The 26,882-nt window shown below is 39.4% G+C and overlaps 1 protein-coding gene across 1 annotated transcript in view; it reads left to right on the top strand.

Annotated features, from left to right (window-relative positions):
* The window catches only part of LOC107193885 (gamma-aminobutyric acid receptor subunit beta), a 143,394-nt gene that overhangs the window by 37,418 nt on the left and 79,094 nt on the right, over positions 1 to 26,882 (top strand).

Genomic DNA, 26,882 nt, shown 5'->3' with positions numbered 1-26,882 from the left:
CCTACGTGTTACATTAACATATTGTCAGACATTCATAATGTACAAAATTTTCGCAATAGTTCGGAATTTATAAATTTCGTAGCTGCCATTCAACAATGAAGTTATACCTTTGCTTAGACTTAGGCAACGTAATTGATTTTTTGGAAGTAGTTCAAGCAACGAAGTTTCAGGTTGCATACTCACTATAAACAGTGAAACAGAAAGCGCTGAAACTCCGACTAACCAATTAGTGCTATAATGTTCAGTAAATGTAAGATTAGAAGAAAAGCTAACGCCTAAGTCGCGAATACTTCTCATTGGTTCCGAAACCGCACCATTAAGAATATAATCATGAACAATTTTTTTTTAACTAAATCTAATAACGTGGCACGTACTAAGGTTAAATTTGAATTTATTACAGGAGCACCAATGTTGAAGTCTAAGTAGATCGGCTTGCAGTAGTAACGCATTATCAATGTTATCAATCGTGCGATATATTTGTCGATATATATCGATAACTTTATCGATAGTCGCACCTCTAGCAAGGCTGCGATATCATAAAAACCTCGAAACAATTCCCAAGCATAAACGAAAAAAGAGCCCACTTACAAGCCAAGAGTCGCGAAAGCTCAGTGACCAGAGAGTGGAGCAAACGAGCCAGGGAAAACGTGTCTGTTAACTAAAAGCCATTTTCATCTCCGTCTGAGGCTTGTGTAACGCGGTTAATTCCTCATCCTCGTCAGCTAACCAGGGAACCCAGGGTTCACACGGACGGTACAGCCGGGGAACAGTGAAATCAGAGTAATCCGGCGCGGCAACCATCTCCACCGCGCCGCCCGTGCTGAGACCGCTGCCCGTCTGTCTCGCTCCGGCTCCCGTGAATCTCACGTACAGAGCATACGGGAGTGAGCGGGTACATGCACGGTGGACACGTAGGAAAGCACGAGGGGCGCGATTACGTCTGAACCAGCATTATCGGAAAATGCATTACCAGTGCATCGATCGCGATTCCGGGGCGCGCGCCCGCCCGATTTCCAACCGGTCCCCGGTCCACGTTCAACCAGTCGTGGGTTCAAACGGTACGCTCCATGATCAACGCTATAAGATCGAACGGGGATTACCGACGGTACGCTGCTGATTATAAAGGCAGGAATCAGGATTTTGGGTGTAATGACTCGTCACTGCCTAGTATTCGAACCGCTGCGATAAAAGATTAAGAGATCGTAATCATCGGGGATGGTGTTTTTTCGTGGAGGAAGCTTCTTGGGTCGTTGGGTCTTCGGAATTTAATTCGATGCAATTGCTTCGGGTACGAACGGGGTTAAACTTCTACTGCCCAGTGTTACTTTGAAATACAGATAGGTTTCTCGAAACTTCTCGAAACCCAAGACAGTTTAGAGAACATGGCATTAATAAAAATATATAGTTCCGTTTAAAAAATTTACATTATTATTAAAATCTCTGTGAATAACAATTAAAAAAATTCATTTAATCTATTAAGTTCGATCCATTGAATTAAACAACTTTTATATAAAACATTATTTCGTATTTTCAATAGTTACATTCTATATGTTATTTCAATAGTTCATAGTTCAATGTTATACATTTATACCGGGCATACTTGTATATGTCAAACTGCCGTTCAGGTCGTTCGAGAAAAGCAGAACCTTCTTCCTTGCTAGGGAAAGCGGGGCAATAATGTATGTATGTATCGCTATATGCAGTCACGGGTGTGTGTGTGTATGCTGTGCGTCATCACGATGTCGAACGTAGTTCCCGTAGTGGGAAACATTTATGTAGAGTGCGCTCGAACCAGCATGATTTTCGTGGAACAGCGAGTCCCATAAGATGTTAGGTCTATTCTTATATCTCGTAAGTGTTATAACTTAAGCCTGTACTCGCTGTAAATAAGTGTAACTTAGTCTAATTACTATGTAAATTAGAAGAGGAAACTACGAAAGGTCATTATATAACTTTCTTTTTGTTGCTTCGAGTAGAAAGTTACATTCTACAAGAGAAGATTATAGCGTCTTTTTCTCTTCATTTATTTGTGGACGTATTCCTCTTAAATTTTCACGTATCGATCCTTCGAATGTAATTTTACCCTTGATATATGCTGTCATGAATATAAAGTTATAAATATTAATTGCGTGTAAATTTAGTGTCATGCATTATTCGAAGTCCTAGAAAGGGTAATAAAGTACCTACCATTATAATGTACATTGATCTGTGGAAAGAGAGTATGAATTAATCATTTGCATACCACGCAAAGAAAGATTAATCACCTCGACGTTCACATTTGAATTATAGTAATATAAATCCACTTTTGTGCCCGTAATCGTTCATATTGCAAAACAGGAACGTAAAACCTTTTTATCCTACGTATAACCATTTAAACAGCTCAAAGGAGAGTATGACACGCTTCAACGGGTACTCAAATCAAATCAATGATCAATAAAAATTTCGTTGTCGTTAAATGCTTTTATTTCAACTGGAAAGAATCTGCATCAATCGAAATTTGTAATGATAATAGAGGCGTAGAAATAATGATGGATTTTTTATTTTAACTATCGCATACTAAAGACTGATCCTTTATGTCTGACCACAAAATTGTAACATCTGCACGTGACTTGACATACTATATCTCAAAGATGATAAAATCATTATCTGGATAAAGAATTTCCAATAACAAATATAAGATAAAACAACATTTTTTATTGATTTTTATAATAAATTCATACTTCTTGAATGGAAAGATACCTGGCGAACAATCACTGGATGTTATTAACGGTGTGAAAGTGAGGTTAACGTTCTTAAATACTGCTGGCTTCTAATTATGCATTATTCAAATAAAATTGTGCCCAATTCTATTATATCTATACATAAAAGCGATTACACAAGAATAATATTGAATCCTTTATCTGTTAAATATCAGTACGCCACAGAAGTGAAAATCTCCAGTACATCGTATCGGGAAACCGTCGGGAGTGCATCCAGTTCGGAGGATTGACCAAATTTTATAGCTGATCGGATACAATCCGTATCAATGTATTTACCCGTGAACGATTTAAACACATGAACGTCAGCGAAGCCCAAGTGAAAGCGGATTGGCGCAGCCCTCCGAACACGAAACCGAGACAATATAATGGCTCCGTTGTCGATGTAGAATAAAAAGAGTATCCAGGTTAGGGATGTATAAAAGGAATAGCAGAAGGGGATCTAAAGTGGCTGGTATCGCGAACGCAGATCTTCGTTGCGTGCTAGGCTCGCCTTATAGCGAACCGAGTAGCAATTGCAGGTCTATGCCTATCGGAAGTGGGCTGATACACAACGCTTTGACTTTTCTTCTTTCGTTTCCACACCTGCCCGGACCTATCGGGAGCAACGGGATATAAATTGTGAATGTTTTCGTGTCAGCGAACCACGTGGACTTTAAACTGCAACGCTCCCACGGACTAGGGTAAGTTTGGCACCTAGGATCAGCGATTGATCCCATCTATTCTGTTTGATTATTCCTGGGTTGAGTCGGGACACCATTCCACCGGAGCTCGCGAAAATGTAATGAATGAGTAGTGAAAGAATTGTTAGGGCACAGCAAGATTCTTTGTCTATGCCACAGAACATTACACGGGGAAGCCATTATTGGCAAATATGGCTACTATTTAGCAAACCATTCTCATGAAACATTACCAGCCCTATACAACTCTCTAAGGATTTTTAGAGATAGCCACCCTTTAAGGACTAATTAACTTGGCTATATTTATTAACGATGTTACAACTAATATTTACAGGAAGAGAATTCCTATATTCAACTTTGAATTTACTTGTTGATTAATAAAATTTGAATTCTTCAATAGTAATACAGTCTTAGATTTCGAACGTCGGTTGTGATAATTGTAACTTTTCGTACGGACGAAACTTAGAAAAATACGTAGATCTGGGACTTAGAATTTATTTACTAACGAAACGTCGTAGGACGTTACATCATTCAGAAGTCGAGTATATATTCAATCGAATATTCTATTTTAGAAATTTGGATGTTGAAATATAGTTGATATGAATGTTTATGATATTCCGTGTATTATATATTAACAGTCACTGCAAAAAATTCTGTTCATAAAAATATATCAGGTAAAAATTCTGACTTATTACTCCCTAAATTAAATTTATCGAAATTGAAATCGACTGGATACAATATATTCACTTGTGCTAAATTATAAGATTCACTAACTATTGATGTCAAATTAGTTCACAAATTTGAATAACAACCGGAATAACTAACAGTCAGACTTCGATTTCCGATCAAATTAACCCGAACGATACAGAAAAGTTAAAAGAATTTATACTGAAATCGCTACTTTGAAAGAAAACCAACAGAAATAAAAAATTTGAGATCTCTTACTATTTGCTTAACCATAATGATATAGATAGTATACTAGACAAACAAAATTAAACATGAAAAAGATTATTGATGTGTTTTTTTTTTAAATCATTTATATTGGAGTTAGGATTTTATTAATATTTTTAGATAGCGTTTCTTTCTAAACTGATGCTTCTTGAGTTCTGCCGGTTTTCTTTCAAATTAGCGAAGTGCATATTCGTACCCTAATTTTTACACTTTCCCAGCAACCATTTTCTCTTTACTAATCATTCCTTCTAATTTCAAGCTGAACTCTGAAAACAATTGCCATATTCATTACAAAAAAGGCGAACCTGCAGATGCAATCGACATTCCATTAAAGTACAAAATATAAAATATCCAATAAGTATACCCATAAATAATCCACTCTATTTTGCCAAAATTGATAATTATTTTTCAAGAAATCAAAAAGGTTTGCTAGCTACTCCAGTGATTTGCATCCTCATTCTCGTTATCTTCCGCCATTTTTACGAAAAAGTAGATGGAATATGTATAAATTTAAATTATATTACAATTATTTAAAAAAGAAGCGATGACTTACTAAACGTGCGTATAACAACCCACCACTGTGTACTTCTTGCATCCTAAATATGACTACAGTCACTTATCAAAACTTCGCATCGGCTAAAAATTCATTGTTGTTTAATTAATTCTATTAATTACACGCATTAATTAAGCAGCTGTTACACTCTCCGCAGCAAAGTTTAAACCGACAACTAAACTGTCCCATACAATAGCAACACACTGACGGCCAAACGGTTAATATTAATTAACCAGTTATTAAGCTCAAAACATTACATATATTAGGACCGTAGAGGATGAACAATTTTTTACATTCCCTACCACGTGTTCCATCGACGAAATCTGGACAGACGGTCTACATTCACCCGAAGGATTCTCGGCGATGCCTTAATATTGTAAAAAGGTTTAATAGGGGGCAACGTCGAAGCGGTTCATCGAGAAAGAAACGGAGAGGGTGGTAGAAAGGGAGGAGGAGGTGGCCTGTTTGCTCGTCGGCCGCATGAAATATTCGTGGAAAACGAAGGCAAGCCGGAACGATCGTTCGAGTCGATTTCATTTTGTACATCCTGGCACGAACGGGGGTGGGTTCGCGTTTCCAGGAGCCGAACTCGTGATTGGCAGATCGAAGTAAGCCGCGTTCATGTCAGGGGCGTGGGGGTGGGTGGAGGAGGAAACCCTCACTGGCGTGGAACACGATAAAGCGTAACTTTATGACAAGGTCCCGGTTCGCCACTCGCATGGAACTGTTCGCAAATCGTTCGAACTTCGTAAGACGACGAATGAACGCAAAGACCGCCGCAAGAAACGCAACCCCCGTTTGCGGCGGACGGCTTATAGACACTGAAAGGAGCTGTGTTTCTTGCTCGGTTTGCTGGTAAGAGAAACTGTCTCGATCAGTTACTTTTTCTTTCTATCAATGAAAGGGTATACCTGTTATGTACACTACCATTCAAAAGTTTGAAAGCAGTCATGATTTTTAGTTCTATAAATATTCTTTTGTAAAAAAAGTTTATGAAACACTTGGAACAGTTTGCACGAAATGTTTCTGTTTCTGAACATATTTGTTAAAAGAAGTTTGTCGAGGTTTGCTTGTGCGCACGTTGTGTTATTTGTGTCTACGTCGTTCAAGTTTAGAAGTACTTTGTTACGTACGAAGACACTTTCGTGACCTCTTAACCCTATCGGGAGTTGGAATGCATCCGGCCAGATTATGTAATTGCCCGCGGGGTGTTATGGCGTGGCTAGATTTTCTTGTGAAACAGTTTCCGTGGAGGAACAGGCGTGCCCCCCCACTACTTTTAGACTCGATTTTCGGGGTATAAAAGGGACGCGTACAGCTCATTCGCGGATCATACTCATACCAGAAGTCTAGCTAACGAGATCAGGTATTGAAGTCCCTTTCAAGCTTTTTTAAAAGTAAGCTAAACTCTGTACAACAAATCCCCGCATTTCTCAGTGCGTGAAAACCGAGAACGTTGGAATTTTTAATTGGAATAATCTTAACGGAAGAATTTAGATAAAGAATATTTTAAGATATTACTGAATAGAAGGCACAAATTTTTTGGAAGCGGAAACTTCAAATGTTATTTTAAAATTCAAGAAAATTTATTACAGAAGGATGGTAGAATTGTAAGTAACACTAATAAGAAATAAGAATTTCAGAAAGAAATATTATGGTTACTTTTTTTCTTAAAAGGTATGGAAATAAATTGGTCAGTTACTGTCAGTGCTTTTACAACTTTTAAGATGGTTTTATCATATAGACCTTCGATTGTAATAAAAACTCTATAACGTGACATTTTATGATTTTGTTTAGCTGCTTGAAAATTTGTGAACCGTAGTGTATGTTAGCGGGAGACGGAAAGATCTATATTACTAAAATTAAATTTGCCAACTTTATGTTAAAAAAAATATCGAAAACTATACAACGTCCAATGCAGGTTTCCTTGCTTTTTTATATAAAATGTTGACCGTATAGGAAATCTTTTAACAATTAGTGTGTAAAAAGTAGTAATATATTCACATCATTAAAATTAAATCCCAATGTTGTCAAACAATGGAATTAAAGTGTGAAAATTAATTTACCGTCTAGAGATTCAGGATACAAATTTTGCTTTGTCATGTTCTTTATATTAAAAGCACACTACACACTTACTTATCATAAAGAATGTACGTATTTATTAAAACTGTTACAAGATACGTGTGTGCTGTGTACAGAGCTTACGCCATGTCTGCATACGCAACGCGCATGCGCCAACTCAGGACCGTGTCACATGCGCTGAAAAAGAGTTATGATACTTCTATTTAAAAAATTTCCACCATTAATATATTTCTAATAGTTACAACTCAACCTTTCCAGTCTACTTTAATACAATGATTTTATTTTAAATTAGTAACAGTCTCGAGTTTTGCACTATCCATCCCCTACTCTATCGTTCTCCAACATCTCGATTCATCGTGTCAAACGTTCCACGCGAAAATTATAAGACATAAATCAATACCAATACACCGCTAAACCATCGTAAAGCCAATACCAGTAAAAGGAATCACGAACCAGTCTAATTCAATGGTACGGTTGCATTTTCAATTTACATAATTACTCTCGCGAATCGAACAGGTACAAAAATCGTATAATCAACGGTAGAAATTGCACGGACAAGAGGACACGATAGCGTGCCATCGTTTCATTTCTCCGTGGCAAAAACCGAAGACCGATATGGAAAATGTTATTTGCCAAGATTAAAGTGGCAACCCGGTATACATATACATATATGTATGTACATATGGCTGCACAATCCTCCCCCTCTTTCGGCCCCCTCAACGCCAACGTGAAATCGCACAATTTCTCCATTCTACCTACGCAGGCACTTATTAAAGGCCTTCGGACGATTTGCATGCCGCGGGAGAGGCGCAGTCCCAATTTACTGCTTATTGCCTATCGATCGACCGTTCACGTTTTACCAATTCGCGTCAAAATCATCGCGATTTCGTACGTCATTTATCGTCGATAACAATTGCCCGGGGCCGTTTCATCCTTGTTCTTCCCTTGTGCCCACGATACCACCGCCGCGAATCCCGGGCATCGCTAAATCACGCTTTAACTACAATCCGAAATAATTAATCGACGGAAGTTATCATTACAACCGTCGCCGATTTCCACGGACGCCGATAAAATATTCAGCCAAATTACGATTAATTATATATTCGGAGCCCCCGCGGAGAAATTGGGTGGAGGATAATTAAATTTCCGAATGGTCCGAAAGAATTGATTTTACGGACGAGAGAGAGAGAGAGGGTTTGGAAGAATGAGAATTAAATTATTGGCGTGTCATTGTTATTCCTATTTGTCGTATTATCTTGACTTTGTCTGTTTAAGTTCAACAGAGGAGTAAAACTGCATTGGATCAATAATATTCAAGGAGTTAGTGGACCACCTATAACAATTGAGGAATTAATGCACACGTGAAATCACTGCAATAACTTCCAAACGTACGATTCCATGTATGCAACTTCGAAAAATATTTCCTAAATTAATGGTTTTTCTATATGAATGGGTTAATACTTTTTTATACAGAATTATACAGAAGATGGGTCGACTGATGGATTAAAAAGTATAAGATTTAATTTTTAAGAACAAATTTGACCTTCATAAATCGTCTAGGAAAAACTAGCCATATCTAACTACGCTTCCTTCGAAACCATATACAGTAAAGGCTCCATAAGTGTGGGATAGGAAGTTCCTCGTGAGAGTTCCTATTCTTCATCCCTACCACTCTAGGGGGTGGGTGGGGAGGTCATGGAACCTGTAAACCGCATAATTAGATAAAACCATTAAATAATAAACGCACATTAGATGGAACCTGTAACCGCAAAATAGATTTGTGAGGTGTTGAAACAATTCGCGGAGCACCGTGAAAGTTTTGAACAGGTCAAATTATTATAGATATGGTTCCAGTGCTCCGTCCTGTATGTACCCCTTGATAACATGCAACTTTTGTTTAAAATATTTTTGAATACAGCCAATAATTTTACGAGTAATAAAAGTGCTCACGTCAGATGAACCATCCTGTGGATGCCTACAAAGGGTTTGAAACATATTAGACAATTCAAAGAACAACCTACATCAAGTAACAACAAGAATACTTCGTACGCCCGTCGCTAAGAGCGAGAAGTATCGACCCCCCCCGCCCTTCGCAATTCACAGGTGAACGTCGTATCGCGAACAGTTGGACATAGCTTGTAAACGATTGCATACAAACGGCTGAAGTCTCGCATTCATAATGCAAGGAAACGAGAGTAACCAGTTAATCTGGCCTGTTATTCACTGTCCTGCCCGTGAACGACGGCGGAGCCTTAACGGCGTAACGCCCCTTTGGCTGGGAGGGGCCGGCGGTGCAAGTCATAAGAATAACGGCTCGTTGCACTCGGCTGGAATGTCCATTAGGATATGGTAACGCCCTGCAGCGTACCTGTTCCGCCCGTGGGGTGACTTGAGGATGACGTTGGGCCGCACCAAGTAACAGACCAGAAGCTCGACGAGAATTTTGCAACCATTCGCTCGACATTTCCCTGGACGATCATTCATGGTACTTTCCCCCTGCGTCACCCTATCTTCCTCTATCCCTGCCCCACTCGCACCTTACGTCCTCCCTTCCAATCATTTCTTCTCTACCCCCCACCCTCACTCAATGTGTAGCTTCATTTATCTCCGCTGTTTATCTCTCAGTCTCCCTTTCAGTATCCTGCACAGTTGTACTTCGATTTCCGGCCCACCCTGTATACACAGGGTATCTCACCTAATGTAAGAACCTTTATTATCTCACTTGTTTTTGAAGATAAAAAAACAGTGAGAAGATAATGTTAGTTATTGTTAGATGGAAGGGGCTGCCCACCCTGTATACACAGGGTATCTCACCTAATGTAAGAACCTTTATTATCTCACTTGTTTTTAAAGATAAAAAAAACAGTGAGAGGATAATGTTAGTTATTGTTAGTTGGAAGGGGTAAACACTACGATGAGAACAGAGTTCTTCTCAAGGTCATATTTTTCGAAATGTCTAGGTAATCGATGTTTTGTCAAATAGGATAACAAATTGCCATCATCATAGCGTAATAATTTAGATCAAGACCAATGCAATGACCTGTAGTAGTGTCACTTTCGTGTTAGCTTGCAAACGAAAAATCCATAAATTTGTGGGAGGAGATTTAAATAATAAAATAACTACTACGGAGGGATTAATGCAAGAATGAATCAAAGCTGATGAATATTACTTTGAAAACTTGTTACAATAAATTTTCTGCAAATCAAAAATAAGTGAGATATTTAAGGTGCTTATGTTAAGTGGAACACCCTGTATATACGTGTCGAAAGCGGATGGCCTGTCGCTCATTGACCGTTGGAGAATTGATGGTAGGATTTCTAGAATGCATGCGGTCATGCAAGAGGATGCGTGAGATTAAACAGACTTGGTGTCGCATGGTGGCGAGAGAAGATCAAATTGGGTCTTTCAGGTATCGGTGACGTAGAAAGTTGTTTATCTGAAACAGATTAGTAAAAGTTTAGAGATGGTAAGCAATTACTGACCGAGCGGCGCATCTGGACTGCACTCGGGTGTCTTTGAAGCTCCACCCTAAGTATAATGAAATGATACTTAAAATTTGGTATGCTTATCCAGAAAGATTCAAAGAATAACATATACTTTTTCAGATTTTTAAAAACGTGAGCAGAGGTTCGATAAAAATGTATTTATAATTTTCATATTGAAGAAGGGTGCGTACAATGCAGTTAAAAATAAGCCTAGAAAGTCGTACCTCTTGCGATGCGAATGAAAAAACATTTTCTCTTCAAGTATAATAGTTTCCGAAATACAAATTTGTTTATACAGTTATGTATGACTGAAAACCCGCTTTTTTGCGATTTTCTATATCTTATCAACTTTGAAGCCAGCAAAATGATGATACAAACTCGTCATTATTTCACATAGACCAGAACATATTGTAGTTTCATCCAAATTGCAAAACATACTGCAAAAAGTGATCGATTTGGCGTGGAATAGCCCGCTTACAACTGCTTATTAATTCCCAGCGACAGACCAGCGCCGACACACACCGTTACGAACCGGCAAAATGTTCTTTGCGAAAATGCCAGTAGCGTCGGTATTTGCCGTTGACGGAACGTTGTGGGTCGGTGCCAGACAATGTAGATAATCACACTTAAAACGCATGCTTCAATGTTTTGTCGTGCCGATGATGTTCGGTGCGGTTACTGATATATAACGGTCGATGCCGTATAGTGTAGATTGACCTAATCTGACGGTGTCGGTACGTGCCGTTCACGGAACGTTCCGGGTCGGTGCCGGACAGTGTAAACAGTCAAACTTAAAACGCATATTTCAAAGTTTCGTCGTGCTGAGGATAGTTTGTGGTAGTGGCGGTACGTGTCGGTCCGTGTCGTATAGTGTAAATCGATCTTAAAATGGCCAAGGCAAGTACAGAGAGAAACGGGCTGTGGGTGGGTGGCAGAGAATTGAACCGGGGGATAACAGAGAAAAAGAAAGGTGCAGTATTCTCCGTTGACTAATATATACGTTTGTCAGGAAGCTGCAGAATAAATGTGGTCGTATTTAGACAACAATTTCCAGTGTGTAGCTCTTTCGCCGTTGGGTCCGGTTGCCGAGGGAGGAGGTCACCGTTTAACGAGCCGTGTCTCACCCTCCCCCTCGTTCCCGTTCTCATCTCCCGTCTCCGTTACATCGCGGCGGACCTGGAAGAGAAGGGGAGGGAGTGGGGATCGTTTGACGTATATACATTATGCCTCCTGGCTCGTCCTTCTACAGGAAATTCGAGTATATTATGCATGGATGCGCGCCGCGACCAGCCCGCGTAAAATGAAAATTAACGACAGACGGGGTCTTCAGGTGTGTACTCCTCACCAAGATATAGCGTGGTCGTAAATTAACACGTGTTGAGCGACGACCCCGATTGATGTCGCCGCGCTTAGGGCCGTATACGGCTGTAGGGTTCATATACTGAAACGGAAAAAAACTGATTGTCAGTGTTAACTGTGGTTCGTTCATAAGAACTGTAACTTCGGTTTAATCCACTGACGACCGTTTTTATATTTTTTTTTTAATGGGGGAAAACCTTCAAAAGGTGTATCGTCTCCGCTGGGCGCGGAGACGGCCTATGTAGGATTTTTACCCACTAAAAACCCCCCGGTGACTCTCTCGGACGTATAGGCTGGTCACTTTAACGCCGTAGCACACTACCGCGACCAGCCCCGCCCTTGCCCCTCCCCCGCCCTCAAATGAAGGAGGGGCTCCTCTCTGGGGTGGGGGAGTGGGGTGACTGCTCCCCCTCTGGGACGGCTGGCTTGCCGTCCCGCCTCCTCCTACCTACAGCATCGAGGGGTCACCACTCGACGCTGTCTCCTCGTGGGCCGGCCGCGACGGGGGTGGTACTCCCAGTACCACCACCTCGACCCTGGCGGCCCTGCGGGCGACGCGAGTGGTCACCGTGACAATGACCCCATGAACTCGCTTGCCCGCGGGGCAGAACCCACTGACGTCCGTAAACGTGCCAGTACATCACAGTCTATCGGCCATTTTTGGCACTATTATTTGAAATATTCATCTTTTTTTAGTTGTATAGGCTGCTTAGGAAAAATAATTCAAGAACTCCCTCCAAGAATTGTTAAAAGACTTTGTTAAGTTATTGGAATATCACTGTAATTACAGTGTTTCATCGATCATTGTCAAGATCTCGCTTCCGCGCCGCGATAAGCATCGAACAGGACCAACGGTTCAGACTCTCGTAAATTCATTTTTTTGCCCGAAGTCCGAACCTCGACAATAAACGCAGGGTGGGGAGGGGTCAACACATTATGCGCTTGACAGGTTCCAACCGCCCCCGCCCTCCCGCCCCCAGTGGTAGGGATGACGCCCTGACAAAAATTCTGTAGAACCAGTCAAACAGTGATCGACAGAGTACTGTATATGAAGATGAATTGATTGTTGCATTAAGGTCATAGAACGTACAGTTAGCGACCTAATATTCGGAACACATGAAAAGAACTTTAATTCTTGGTAAGCTATTGTCAACGATAAAGAAATAATCAGAAGTATCTTGGATGTGAATTGACAGTGTACGGTATTGAACGTCGCTTGAGCTCCTTGTCTCCCCTTTTCTCTCTTAAATAGCTGCTCAAATGTTCCAGACACGTTCACTTTTGCGCCTAAATGATTTTACGACCACGCTATACATAACGTCGCAGACAGGTAACGGTGAGAGATGTGGTGGACCAATAAAATGTACTCGTTTCGTGGACGAACCGTATCAGTAGCGTTCGTCTCACATTTTTTAATGGATGGCTTTGATGTTTTTATAGTTTAGTTGCTTTCACCTGAAATTATTGCGGGCACCCTTTGGAAAATAATTTCGACGCCACGGCCGAATTGCGGTCGGATTCATTAAGAGTGGACGAAATACTACGTTACGCTGAATGGTTTTATAAAAGGAGTCGGCATTCGCTCCGTGGGAGCCTATAAAATTTAAACTACTGTGGTTAAATTTTGTATGATGCCCGGGGGCGTAATTTTAACAAGCTACGAATTCGTTATCTAGCGCGCGACTTGGAGCTCACTGGCTGTCGCGATGAATAATGAGAATTTTTCACGTGAAATTTTTATACCTCAGTCGGCGATACCGCTGAATATACTGGATTCTGAATGATCACCCCTCTATAGGTACAAGGGGATAATAAAGAGAGATTGTCAGGTTTCTGTGACCGTTTCATTGGATGGAGAGTTGCTACTGATTTGTTTCTCTCATTTGTTCATTATTATCCCTGTCTCTTGTTTATCAAATACGCGGCAAAACCTACGTATAGGTTCCGTATCATTCAAATAACTAAATTATATAGTAAAAGGTGATTCGATTAAATGTAGCTCGCAGAGCACTCTACAGGGAGAAAAAATATATAATAATAATTTATGAGGTAAATCTACAGCATTGGAATCTATAGAGACTAAATTTTCGTTTAATGTATATTTACTTGTCCCATTGAAAAAATTTTCCTGTTTATGTTGTCAAATTTTAGGTGATACAATATAACAAAGAATTAAGAAAATATGTAAAGCTTCAAAGTATAACAGTTTTAATTTCAATATGCAAACAATAATCATGTTAACATAGTTTGTTTAACAAATGTACATCAATACAAAGGTGTTAATAATGTCTGCAAGCCACTGCAAACCATTTTTATACACTCTGTACATATGTACACCGCTTTAAACAACCGCGCTATTAAAACCGTGTCGACGCATGTAAATCTATCAACGGGGCCTCACTGTCGATGAAGGAGGGGGCGCCACAGTCGTCTCCGCTCCGGCGATATCGCCCCTCTCTCTACCATCGACAGTGAGGGCCCATTGACCGATTCACACGCGCCACACGATTTTCTGTGATGCGCGTTAGAATGCTCGTGTTCGGCTTGACGTTGCACGAAGTCGTTAACTGCGCGTCGAGCCATTAAAATCGACCAGTTCAAGTGTGTTCTGCAACGCGCGTTGCACAAGTGTGAACCTGCCTTTACGCTGAGTACCCAGCCTGAGTGGTAGGCAAGCGACCGCCGTCATTGAGTACCACTGTCGCCGCCGCATGTTCTGCTAAACTGTTTCCTTTCTGTATTTAAAACAAAACATATTAAGCGAACTTTCCTTGACACCTTCCTCAGCAGAAAGGTCTGCTCCATCACGTGCTATGATTCGATGTTCTCTTAGTTTTTGAAATAAATTGACGAATATTAGCAAAAATTGGTACGTTTTCGGTGTCCTTTTCATTTTTAACATTATTTAGACATATTTAAATATCTATAATATAGTAACAGTTGCTATCATTTTGTTCGGTAGAGTCCTGAGAATTATTTCGTGTCAAAAGAAACTGAATAACTATTATTGTAAAAGCACAACGCAGCTCCAAAGTTGAAAATTTGCAATTTTTCTTAAAAGTTGATTTTTTTCAAAAACTGGTCATGCTGGGAAGAAACGGGTTGCAGAGTCGTATTCAGCTCATAAATGTCTACCAAGAAACGCGTATTGAAAATTGCACATTTTCCTACATGTTGAACAATGTAATTAGTTATGCAGTATCGAAGTGGTTCCAATTACGTGCTCCACCCAGTATACGGCTACGTCAGTAGTATAAATTGAATTACGTCAGGCGACCGTTTAATTCGTTGTAACGGGAAAAATACAGATTGGTTTATGCGTCGGTCGTCAGAATAATAAGAGTTGTGGAATCACCGCATGATGACAGTGGAAATAATATTCCGGCATATGATCATGCAATTTAATTATCTTTTTAACGGCAAAAAACGTATGAAAATGAACTAATATATTATATAGCTCTCATGCATCCGGTGCATAGGTAACGTTTAATTACCCCCCACCCCTCTCCCGTCCTAGGAATCTAGCAATTCAAGGCCGGGCATTGTTGAACGAACAACACCCGAAAGAAGGGGATTCATGAGTTCCGCCGAGTATCTATAACCATTTTAATTGAATTTTAAAACGGGATGAGAAACCGCCTTGGCTACAGTCCAAACAGCCGTCTACGTCTCCGACTTCGGAGCGATTATCTGCCGTTCAATTAAAAATCAACGGAAACGTTGGAGGGTATCGTTGAACGCGCCGTTTAACAGAGGATAATGCTCGTGTCCCATGGAAACAACGAAAACAGCCCGGAAATGTCGGTCAACGAGCAGTAACAGATTCAGAATACGTCGGATCACTGTCAACGGAAGCTCGGAAATCGTTGTTTCAAATCAGATGTTCATAATGGTCACGTAAAACTTACAGAGATTCGTCGTGATAATGAATTTTAATTTCTTGATATAGCTAAATCTGTTTTGGCTGTCTTGCACCTATTGAATGAATAAAATTATTAGTAACACAGTGTACATGTATCAATTATAATGGAATCTTGAATACCGTATTAAAGATACTTCTGGAAGTTAAAAATATATATTCTGGCTACCAAAAATTTTGCAATAAAAATGATTTAATTTGATGAAAATATTAAACAAATAGGTTTACATAGAAGGAAATTTAGGCAATTCGATTGATTGAATAGTTTATGAATAATGTTGCACGCCAATTTGAAAAATGTGGTTTTGAGAAAAACGCGTTTAAAGTTTCAAGTACGGAAAAGTAACAAATTTACATTCTCAGCACTTACAGGCTAATCTGCTATTCCAAGCCCATAAAGCAAATCTGCTTCCTCGTAAAAGCTTTGTTGTTCTATTTGTTGCTGTCTACGAGCTGTTCTAGCCTCCTTTGAGCTACTTTTGGTACGCCGCTAAAACATACATTGCGGTTCAATTTTTAAATTTAAGGTATTAAATATTTTTAAAATAGCGTAATATCTATTGCAATTCTATTATTTTCGAGTCGGAATGCAGGTGCTTAGGAGCCAAACGCCATACAGTGGAATTGAAACTCTCATTGGCGTTCTGTGTATGGCCACCTAAGCACCTTTCTAAAAGCTCACTCCTCGACAAATCATAAATTGGTAAGATATGCTTCTGTACATCTACGTGAAGTGGGGCAGGGGTGATAAAATTCTGTTTCTTTATCTGCAGCTTTGGCGACCTGCCACTTGCACCAACTCTCGGCTCTCGCTGGACAGTTCTTGTGCATTGGCTTTTCATTATTTGTCGAGCTCAAATGATGAAATGTCGTCACAATACCACTTTTCATGTTTTCAACAAAGTCAATATTTCTCTTTATAGCTAATCCATACTATTCGGTTAATTTTTTTATAAGAACATCCGTTAACTTTTCTTTACCTCCAAGTTCTTTTTTCTTTTTCATTTCTCGAAGGCGGCTACCCATTCTGTTTTCAACGTGTCCAATACACTCACTTTTTCTTACAAGAAAATCTTCCCCGTATGGATTATTATCTAAAATATTATCTAAATTATTATTATCCAATATTTTACTTCATATCTTTCCTCCGAACGTTCAAACATTCTACAATAGAGTCCACTTCCATTTTGCCTACTGAACCGGAGTGATTTGCGGCGCATTATTCGTCGTGCTCTTATGACCATTTCAAATATTTTTGCGTACTTCTTCTGTTATCCTAATACGTACAAGCTTGCCAGAAACTTGATTTTACACAAACGTCTATTACCTTGCCACTATAATATGCAATGAATGTCGTTACTCCATAAAGCGACGTGAACTTTGACAGAAAGTTTCAGATTTAATATGGCCACGTCGATTTCAGCATTGTTTTGTTTTTCTTTTTATTTAAAGCAGGCCTGTACAACATGTGTGTTAGAGGGTTGGATCCGAACAGAGAGATCGCGCTACCAACTGATTCGGACAGTGACAAATGGATCAGTCGTTGCCGCCCGTGTTCCGAACGCGTTAAATGTATCTCCCGTAACCGTGTTACGATAGGACGGATGACTGCTGCTGCTGGTATCGGGCCCCCGAGGCGTTCGTTTCGAATTCTTCTCCGGTCCGGTTTTCATTCGTTATCTGCCAGCCGGCCGTGAACATGGTTTTCCGATCCCATTACCAGCGTTATTTTTTACCATTCAACGGGTGAAAATAAAGCGTTGGACGACGTCAATGGAGATGTCGTCTGATAATTATGAGCCAGGCCAGGGGGCAACAAAGTCGTTTTAATCTTGTTAGAATTACATTGAAATGGAGTAGTGCAGGTGTAGTATGGTGAGCGGGTCTTTGAAGTCATTACTATTTCTGAGGATGAAACCTATGGATCTGTTTGCTTTAGATACAATGTCTTGGATATGGCAATCAAAAGACAGTGGGGATGTGATGGTTATACCGAGATCACGTGTAAGGTGTAACGTAAAACACGTGTTCTAATGAATGAGGGAAGATATAAGGGTTATTCTTCCTAGTGAATCTCATAATATGGCATTTATCGATGTTGAAAACCATTCCATTTCGAACACACCATTCATCCAGTCTGTCTATATTTGATTGCAAGTTATAACTGTCTGATGATCAAAATATATAACAAATTAATGTTAATTGAAAAGCGCCTTATAACGAATATATTTGAAGAAAGAAATAAAAGTTAATTATAATTTAATAGGGTTACGATATGAAAAGTAGATACAGAAGATATTTTAAGTAGTTTTCTCTACATTTTCCTGTAATAACAATATCGTGAAAATAAAAAATGACAACTAATAAAATAGTATATTGTTAAAAATATTATTTAACTTCTATACTTACTATAGATTTTCTTCGTAGCAAGATCTACATCAATTTTTTCAAACACAACACTGTTTATCAACAGATAGTACAATATAAAAGCCTACAACTTTCGTATTAAAGTATTATACGTTAATATAATACAACGTAATACACTTTACATTGTACAATATTATATGTATTAACACTATGTACAATGTTTGCATGAAAACCGTTTTCACATTTACTAAACTTCTATTTCCAAGGTTACCCTTTTCCTCTTATTCACGTCACACTTCACTTAACCTTCCCCGTAAAAACCAATAATCCAAAAAAAAAGACTTAAAAACGCCTAGACCAAACTTCATGCATATGTTCCCAGAATATCCACAACATCCATCATCACAGTTAACAATATTTTATCATTTCAATACTTTCATAAAGTCGAAAGTAAAATAATCAAGCTTTTCTTTCACAATCGTTTGCACAATTTCTCTTTACTTGTCCAGCAACTATAATACACACTCGCGAGGCAGAGAAACAATTATAACAAAGCTATGGCGCGAGCTCTGACGGGATAATTCCTTTCGCAAAATCCAGTTCCTGTAGTATTTACAACGGCCGCCAGTCCCTGGGTAGGAGTGAGAAATTTGTTGCTTGTCCAGCGATAAAAAGCAAACACGCGACACTAACCGGAAGGATGCGACCGCGCACTTACCGGCTTCCTGGCTGTGGTCGACCACGTAAATCGGTGCCGAAATTAGTGTAAATAACTCTGGAAAGCATATTCGCTCACGCGCAATCCCTACCCCACCCCAGTTCGCCAGGTTATGTACAACATCCGGTGACCAGAATATAACCCGGTTTTTCGTCGAAAGCCCCTCTCGACCGGTTCGCTTATCATGAATAATTCATAACCGATAGCCAAGGAACTTCGGGTGTTTGGCAAAGGAATAAAGAGAGATGGACGACTGGTGGAAATAATGCGAGGGTGGGAGAGTGGCAGAAGGGTCATAGGAACGAAAAAGGAGGGACTCGCAGCCGAACACTACGATCGATCCCGAGAAGAACCAATAGACAGCGTCTTGTAGTCGATAACTTCTTAATTGGAAGAAGAGATCTTTACAGAGATGCTCCCGGGGCATCCTCTTTTCTGGGACGGTTCTTGCTACTCGCCCGGTGGACAACAGAACCGAAATTGCCGGGCGATTCTTCGATGCGACAGTCATTGTTAAGCAATCTCGAGGGGCAGTAAACAAAGCGGGAATTTGTTGACGGGAATACGTAATGGATAATCATCGGGCGAAGAGAGAAACGACTGGGATATAGCTTCCCCCTCAACCCTGCCCGGACGAAAATCGTGTCTTTTGTTTACAGTAAGGGACAAATGTATTCGTATAGCGAGAATGTAGAAATACAAACAACTGTGTTCCAACACTAGAGGATGAAAATGTTTCTATTTTTATCGCGTTGGTAGAAGGGACCTTTTGTTGAAAATATACACATACACTTTCAAAGGTCATCGCGTGACTCGTATATTTTTCGTGTAACATAACGAATACATAATTCGGTATATATATATTATTGTTATTATTGTTGGCATTTTGTTGGGCCTTCAAAATGGCCTAGGGTATTCATAAATAAGAAAACAAAAAAATCAATTTGGAATATAATAATTGTGTCAAGGTTATTTATACATAAGAAAACAAAAAAATCAATTTGGAATATAATAACAAGTTTTTCGTTGTAACAACATTCCTGACGCCTTTAAGACGATATTTAAATGTTGGCAAATTTTTGTTGGGCTAATGTTGTATTATCGTTGTAAATTTCATGTTAATGTATCCAACTGTAATAATTGTTGGCCGAACGTAGGATATTTGTTGGAAAATTGTCATAACTTTTCGTTGTAGGCTCTATGTTCGGAATTTGTAGGCAAAAACACTAACCATATCCCAACTATGTAACTCCCAACCGTTGGCCACCGTTGGTCAACCATAAATGCTACATACTAGGATAGTACTCGCCAAATGATGAAAAAAAGTCCTGGAAAAATAAACATGGATCAAAAAAGTAATATTTTCGAAGTTGTAAACAATTTTTTATTTCGGTGAAAGCTAGTGATTTTTTCGTTTCGGGAGTTACCGTACCGTATGGGAACAATGGATTACCTTATCATTGTTTCTTTTTCTGGCTACAGAAGATTTTCTACAATTTTTATTAGTTTTTCTTACAATTTTCGTCATTGTTAAAGTAGTTTTCTATAAACCTTCAAAACACATTATACCTACTGTGCTTAACCCTCCGTGACCCCCCTGGGTCTTTTACGACATAAGCAAAAATTTCGTGCTCAAATATCTTCGAAACGAAGGGATTTCAAAAAAAAACCTTCGAACATTTAGTTTCAAAAACTATTAGATCATGTAGTACAAAGCTGCATAACTTCTGCTCTCGGAGTCAGTGCCCCACTTTGGGGGTACCCCCACTACGCGTTTTCCATTAGGGGAAAAAGTAACGTAGAGGTAAGGGCCTCCTACCGCTTGACAAAATTTATTTCAAATACTGAAATAAATATTAAACCGAATATTAATTCGGCATAAATTTCAGTAACTCCAGGACCAAATGGTAAGAAGTCTTTCCCTTACATCACTTTTTCCCCTAGTGGTAGCCGAGTTTGCTCGTGAGGGTACAGAGCATTGCATTCTACGGCCCCTCTCACTACACTGCCAGCGATAAGATCTCTCCCCGTACGGGCCGCAGCACCGTGGACTGCGACGCTCTGTACGTATCGGATGGGACAGCTTGAGCCGCGTAGTGGGGGTACCACCGGAGTGGGGCACCGACTCCGGGAGCAGACGTTATGCAGCTCTGACGTAGTAGACACCCTGGGAAGGAATTCTGAATTATTTCAGACTTTTTGGAAGCCTATAAGATAAAAAAAAATAGATCTGAACATAAAAGACCCAGATGGATGACGGAAGCAATATAAATAACAGGGCTCACGAAGGTTTAGTTCCATAACGAAGAATCGATTTACGGAGACGTATTCCAGGGCTCTAAGAGGATTTGTCCTGAGAAAAAATACGGTATCGAAAAGGAGTTATATACTGTTCGGGGGCGAAGGTACGAAAGAAATCAGGCACGAGAGGTTGTGCATTTTACTGTCTTGGGCAGTAAAGCTGGTTTGGCCAGGTCGGGCACAAATCAAATCGAGAGGAGGTACGAGGGAGATTTCGTGGGGAACTATCGAGTCAAGGAATTCTTGGATACTACCACTCCTTTATATCCACCCCCCACACCCTCGCTACCCTATATACAGGGTGGTCCGCGCAACTTGGTCATGTTGAATAACTTCTAAAGTGTTCATTCTACGAAAAATTTTGTTATAGAAATGATGTATGGTTTGGAGGGATACATTATGTGGACCGTTTATTTTGAAAGTGGTGCAAGTCCTTTTTTAAAAAAAATGAGATGACGTAATTTATGCTTAATTTAGTGTAAACTTTTTGTTTATAACTAGTTAGTATTTAATATCTTAAAAACTGCCAATGCTTTGTTAAAAAAACCTATATTTTTTAATTGTCAGATCTGCTAACATTAAATTTTCTTGAAACAAAAGAAAATGGACTTGCACCACTTTCAAAATAAACGGTCCATGTAATGCATGTATTTTTGTTGTATGTGGAGGTGTTTCGGAGATTTGACTATTGAATTCCTGCAGAAACAATTCAGAATGCAGTTTCCCCGTTGATTAATAGATTACATCAGTGTATTAATGTGAATGGACACCATTTCGAACACCTACCTGGTATTGAATCTCCAACTTGATATTACGCACAGGCCATTTTCAAGAAACAAAGTGAAATTATTCGTTAATTAGTAGGTTTACGGCTGATAAAGGTCAGTACTTTTTTACTCAAAATTTAACGCTCTTCAATGTTTTGGTATAAAAAATATTGCGTTCCATTTAAAAAAACGAAGTTGACCGTCAAATCTCCGAATCACCTCCACTTACACACAAAATATATGCATTACATAATGTATTCCTTCAAACCATACAACTTATCTCTAAAAAAATTTTTGGTACAATGCACACTTTAGAAGTTATTTAGGGTGAACAAGTTGCGTGGACCACCCTGTATATTCTGTGGCGTCACTTGATCCGCCCTCCTTTTTCTTCTCAGTTTCTTGGCAAGGCAACCGGCGAAATAGAAGAAACGAGGAGTGGAAGATAAAGTTGTCGCAGCGTGTAAAATCCAGAAGTATCTGAGGGAGGCAAAAGTAAACGTAAGTTTACACAGGAAATTTGTAGGGTCGGGTATTTTTTGAAAGAAGATTGAGAGAGAGAGAGAGAGAGAGAGAGAGAGAGAGAGAGAGAGAGAGAGAGAGAGAGAGAAAAGAGAAGGAAAGAAAGGGAACGAATCAGCAGCGCAGTTAGGGCGACTCCTACGAGACAAGAAAAGGTAAAAGAAACATAGAGCGACGCTAACTGAAGAGGAGGAAAAAGACACCACCATCGTGAAGAAGAAACGCTGAGACTGGAAGGGTCAAGAGCTCTCAGATATCTGAGATATTGAAATTGGAGATGCTCCGCCGTTCCAACCGGTCCTCCTTATTTACGAGACTTTCAATTACACTAGGCCCCTACTCAGCCCCCTTATCACGACGCTTTTACATTTTTCTTTGACACGGTCTCACCACATGGTCGTGACGTGTCTGGACGTTATGACACTCGCAGCGGCCCATCGACGCGCAAATCCTCCGACACACCGCACCAAACATTATTAGACCTTCCTGAAATGTCAGACGGTCCAGCAATGCTGTTCACGCCCGGCAAGCCACGTACACGGACGCTGACGTGCATGAATTAGCGATCGGAACTTCTTGAGGGAGAATTTTGTTTGTTAACGGATATCGCCGCGAAAATCGAACGCGGAGAGTCGATGGGGACTGTAACTTCTCAATATGAAAGTTAAAATGTTTTTTTTTCAGGGGATTCGTTTTGAATAATGATGTTTGATAAGTTCACACTGTACATAGAAACCAATGGTTAATTAATTGGTTATTATGTTTTTAGGGAGAAATATCTTTGAATTTTATGTAAGGAATTGTAAATTGACATTTGGATCACACTACTGCGTAAACGAATGTTCATGTATATTAGAAAAACATTTCTGAAAATTTATGTAAGATTTATTATTAATTTCTTTCACTTACATTTGCTCTTAATTTGATTGAGAAAGTATTTCTCAGATAGCATTGACCTCAGGGCAATATGGCTGCCATGCTGGTCTCTCTATGCTACAGATAGAAAACTATATAGGCGTCTGGTGTTTATTTCAAAAAATTCTTTTTAAGTAAATTTATAATGACATTTGAATTAGCTATGTTCATGTGTATTAGAAAAACATTTCTGAAAATTTATGTAAGACTTATTATTAATTTCTTCCACTTACATTTGCTTTTAATTTGATTGAGAAAGTATTTCTCAGATAGCATTGACCTCAGGGCAATATGGCTGCCATGTTGGACTCTCTATGCTACAGATAGAAAACTATGTAGGCGTCTGGTGTTTATTTCAAAAAATTCTTTTTAAGTAAATTTATAATGACATTTGAATTAGCTAATTACAAGTTCTCACATACTCTATTCATAAGTCATATTTATTTATATATTATTAAATTATTTCTTATTATGTGTACATGTTTTATTACAAGCCATTATAGAATAATAAAAAGTACCAAACAACGATTGTTTTCGCTAATAAGGAAAATGAATGTCAACTCTACACCAGTAAAATTTAATTCTATTATTGGCTAATCGATGAACTATTTTTACTATAACTTTCAATATTACACATTAATTGTACTGTTAAATTTCATACGTATAAATAACGAAAATCCATAAACCTAACCTAATAAAGTATTTTGTAACTATGGGGCGACCAAAAATAATCCATCGAAAGATCGAAAAAAACATCCTAGAACCACGCCGTAGACGAGTTCACATTTCAAAACAGTTCAAGAGGAAGCTTTTCCATACCTGGATTATACAGAGTATGGGCTTTAGCCCTGCGCGTCTAGTCTGCTCATCACGAAGGCCGTTTCCCGAATGCTCCAAACTCATCGAAAACGTCATCCGTGGATGACGCTCCACCCTTTACGCGTATTCCCTAACAACGAGAGACAACGAATCGCTCTAGTAAAGTTGATTAAAGAAACCTGTAAGCGGCCTTCGCTTCTGAACCGGAGAAAACAGCGTGACGAGGGAACGGCGGAACAAGGACTGTCAAAGCGCGGCGGAATGTAAGTAAAACGAGGTTATATTTATCGTCGGTTTGACCGAAACACGCGTGTTTCTTGGGGGTTGTATCGTCCCCCGTCGACGACAAACGCCTTTAAAGTTTAAAGGGAAACTTTCGTTGGTCGGGCAGACGAATTAATCACACGTGGCTCCCGTCTGAACTCCACGGCGCATTTAATTCGTCGGAATTTACTGCACGCCAAAGTTTACGGCACTTTGGAATTCACGATTCCACTTTCCACGCAATTAGCGCCTCGACTACGTAATGCTCGTCCGTCTCGCCCGGCGGTTTTAATAATTCCCGATGCAGGCTACCAGCGGAAATTTTTGAATTCTATGCAGGCACCTTGCCCGACCGTTGCGGATAAACAACGAGTCGAAATTTCTGTATTCAGGCATCATAAAAGTCCGACGTAATACATATACCATAGAGTTGTTTGATAGTCATGATGCCCTCCCATCATCCACAGCCGCGAGGTGTTCATTAATTCGAATGAAATTGTGCTGTCTGGAGCACCGTAAATTATAACATCTTCCGTAATTTAACGTAAACGTACCCAAGACTCTCATTATCCTCGAAACAACGGATCCACCTGCATTCTGGCGCAACCAACAGACGTTTTCTACTGTGCTGTGCGCTATTCGCACCCTTGCTCCGAGAGCTGGTATCTGCGTCCAAATCGATACGCCTAACCTCTGACCTATTATCACGGACCCGCTGGTAAGTTGTTCGTGGATATCGTTTGCACAAAATTTACCTCACGATGGGCTCGGGAAGTTATTCGATAAATTACCAGGTGACTAACGTACGGTCAAAGGCACATCCTCTCGAAGCCTGTAACGACTATCCATTTTAATAATAGTAAAGTACTGGACAATAAGTTAAATTGACTTTGAGAATGGTACATTAAACGGTCAACGATTTTTCTTTTTATGAAATGACTCGAATATAGAAACACAAATAGAACTTTTGTATGATACTCGGAATTCCATTGTTCGATGGATAACCCTTTCGTTCGCACTGTAGTTATATTATAAATTACGAAATAAAGTAAATAGTTACGTATAATAGTTTCTTCTAATCTTGTATGGATGGTATGACTCATACTTTAACATGCATTTGGAAGTTTATCGATAAAATAAGTCATTATGTCCTTTGTTTCTTTATAGTTGTTAAATAAATCGGGAATTAGTTACGCACAGACTGTAATTAAAACGGAAACTCTAGAATCAAGCCGTAAATATTAGGGGTATGCGAGTACTCGAATTATTCGAAAAAGATCACGAATAACTTGTACAGCAAATACATTCAATTCACACCTGGAAAGTAGTACTTCTACACCAGGTCAAACGACTTTTCCTTCGTCCAGTAAAAATGTAACGAAGACACTGCTGGTACGACTTTTGCAAACGACCCAATACATATTTTTTTATAGATAAAAATATCGTTGAAGTTTCTATTAAATACACATTTTTTATTATTGCAATGGCGCTAGGAAAACCATCATGCTCGGTTTCCGCACCCTTTACATCGTCAATATACACAAACTGTAATAAGAAGCAGAATATGAAAACTATTTGTCGGTGGATTTGAAACGGAGATAAGCCAAGATATCTATGTTTTTTGCGTTTGTCGATTTATGAAAGTCTCGTTAAAATCTCCGGTAACACTGCCTCGCCGTTTTAACGTTTAGGCATGGAAAAGCATCGTGAACGCGAACGCAATTTAATTTCATTTACCTGGAGATTTAAAAACAAGAAAAAAGAAACAGAAACTGGAGTGATCCATAAACATTGGCGCCGAATAAAATTGTATCAGCGGATTATGTTTCAATAACAAACTCCGTTTGCACAACCGCTACGAAATGAAATTATCTCCCTGCCTTTTCACGTCATTTATCGTTTAAAAGCGTTAGTCCCTTGTACGCGTCAAAAGCATATGTTACGTTTACCCGAGGCAACTGGGGCCGAGCCACGCAAATCGGGTACACGTTTAATCAACACTCACACACACATACGTACACACGATCTTATTTAATGTTATAGAAAAATATACGTTGTTCGACCAAATATTCATTGTTTTTCATTTTATTATCGAAGTACAAAAATTCAAAGGTTTTTTGTAAAAGAAACACGGGCTCCTGTTTATATTGTGGAACAAGTCGTAAAATATCCTATACACCGAGGCTACAAAAACTGCAATGTTCTCTGATTTTATCGCTGTTGAGGAAACTTCTGTGTTTTTATCGTTATCTCTACTTCTGTCATACCTACAAACTGTGTACGTTCATCTTATGGAAGGTATATCATTTCTGTGCGGCGAGATAAGCTTATGTTATTTGAATAATTATTATGATAATTATTTTCTGGGAACACGTAGAACAGATTGGGGCACCACTTGGAAATTGTATTAACGTATTAGGCAA

Source organism: Dufourea novaeangliae, unplaced genomic scaffold (assembly GCF_001272555.1).
Source record: "Dufourea novaeangliae isolate 0120121106 unplaced genomic scaffold, ASM127255v1 scaffold34, whole genome shotgun sequence".
Taxonomy (NCBI): Eukaryota; Metazoa; Arthropoda; class Insecta; order Hymenoptera; family Halictidae; genus Dufourea; species Dufourea novaeangliae.
Note: the sequence above shows the minus strand (reverse complement) of the source record. Positions and strands in the feature narration are given on the sequence as shown.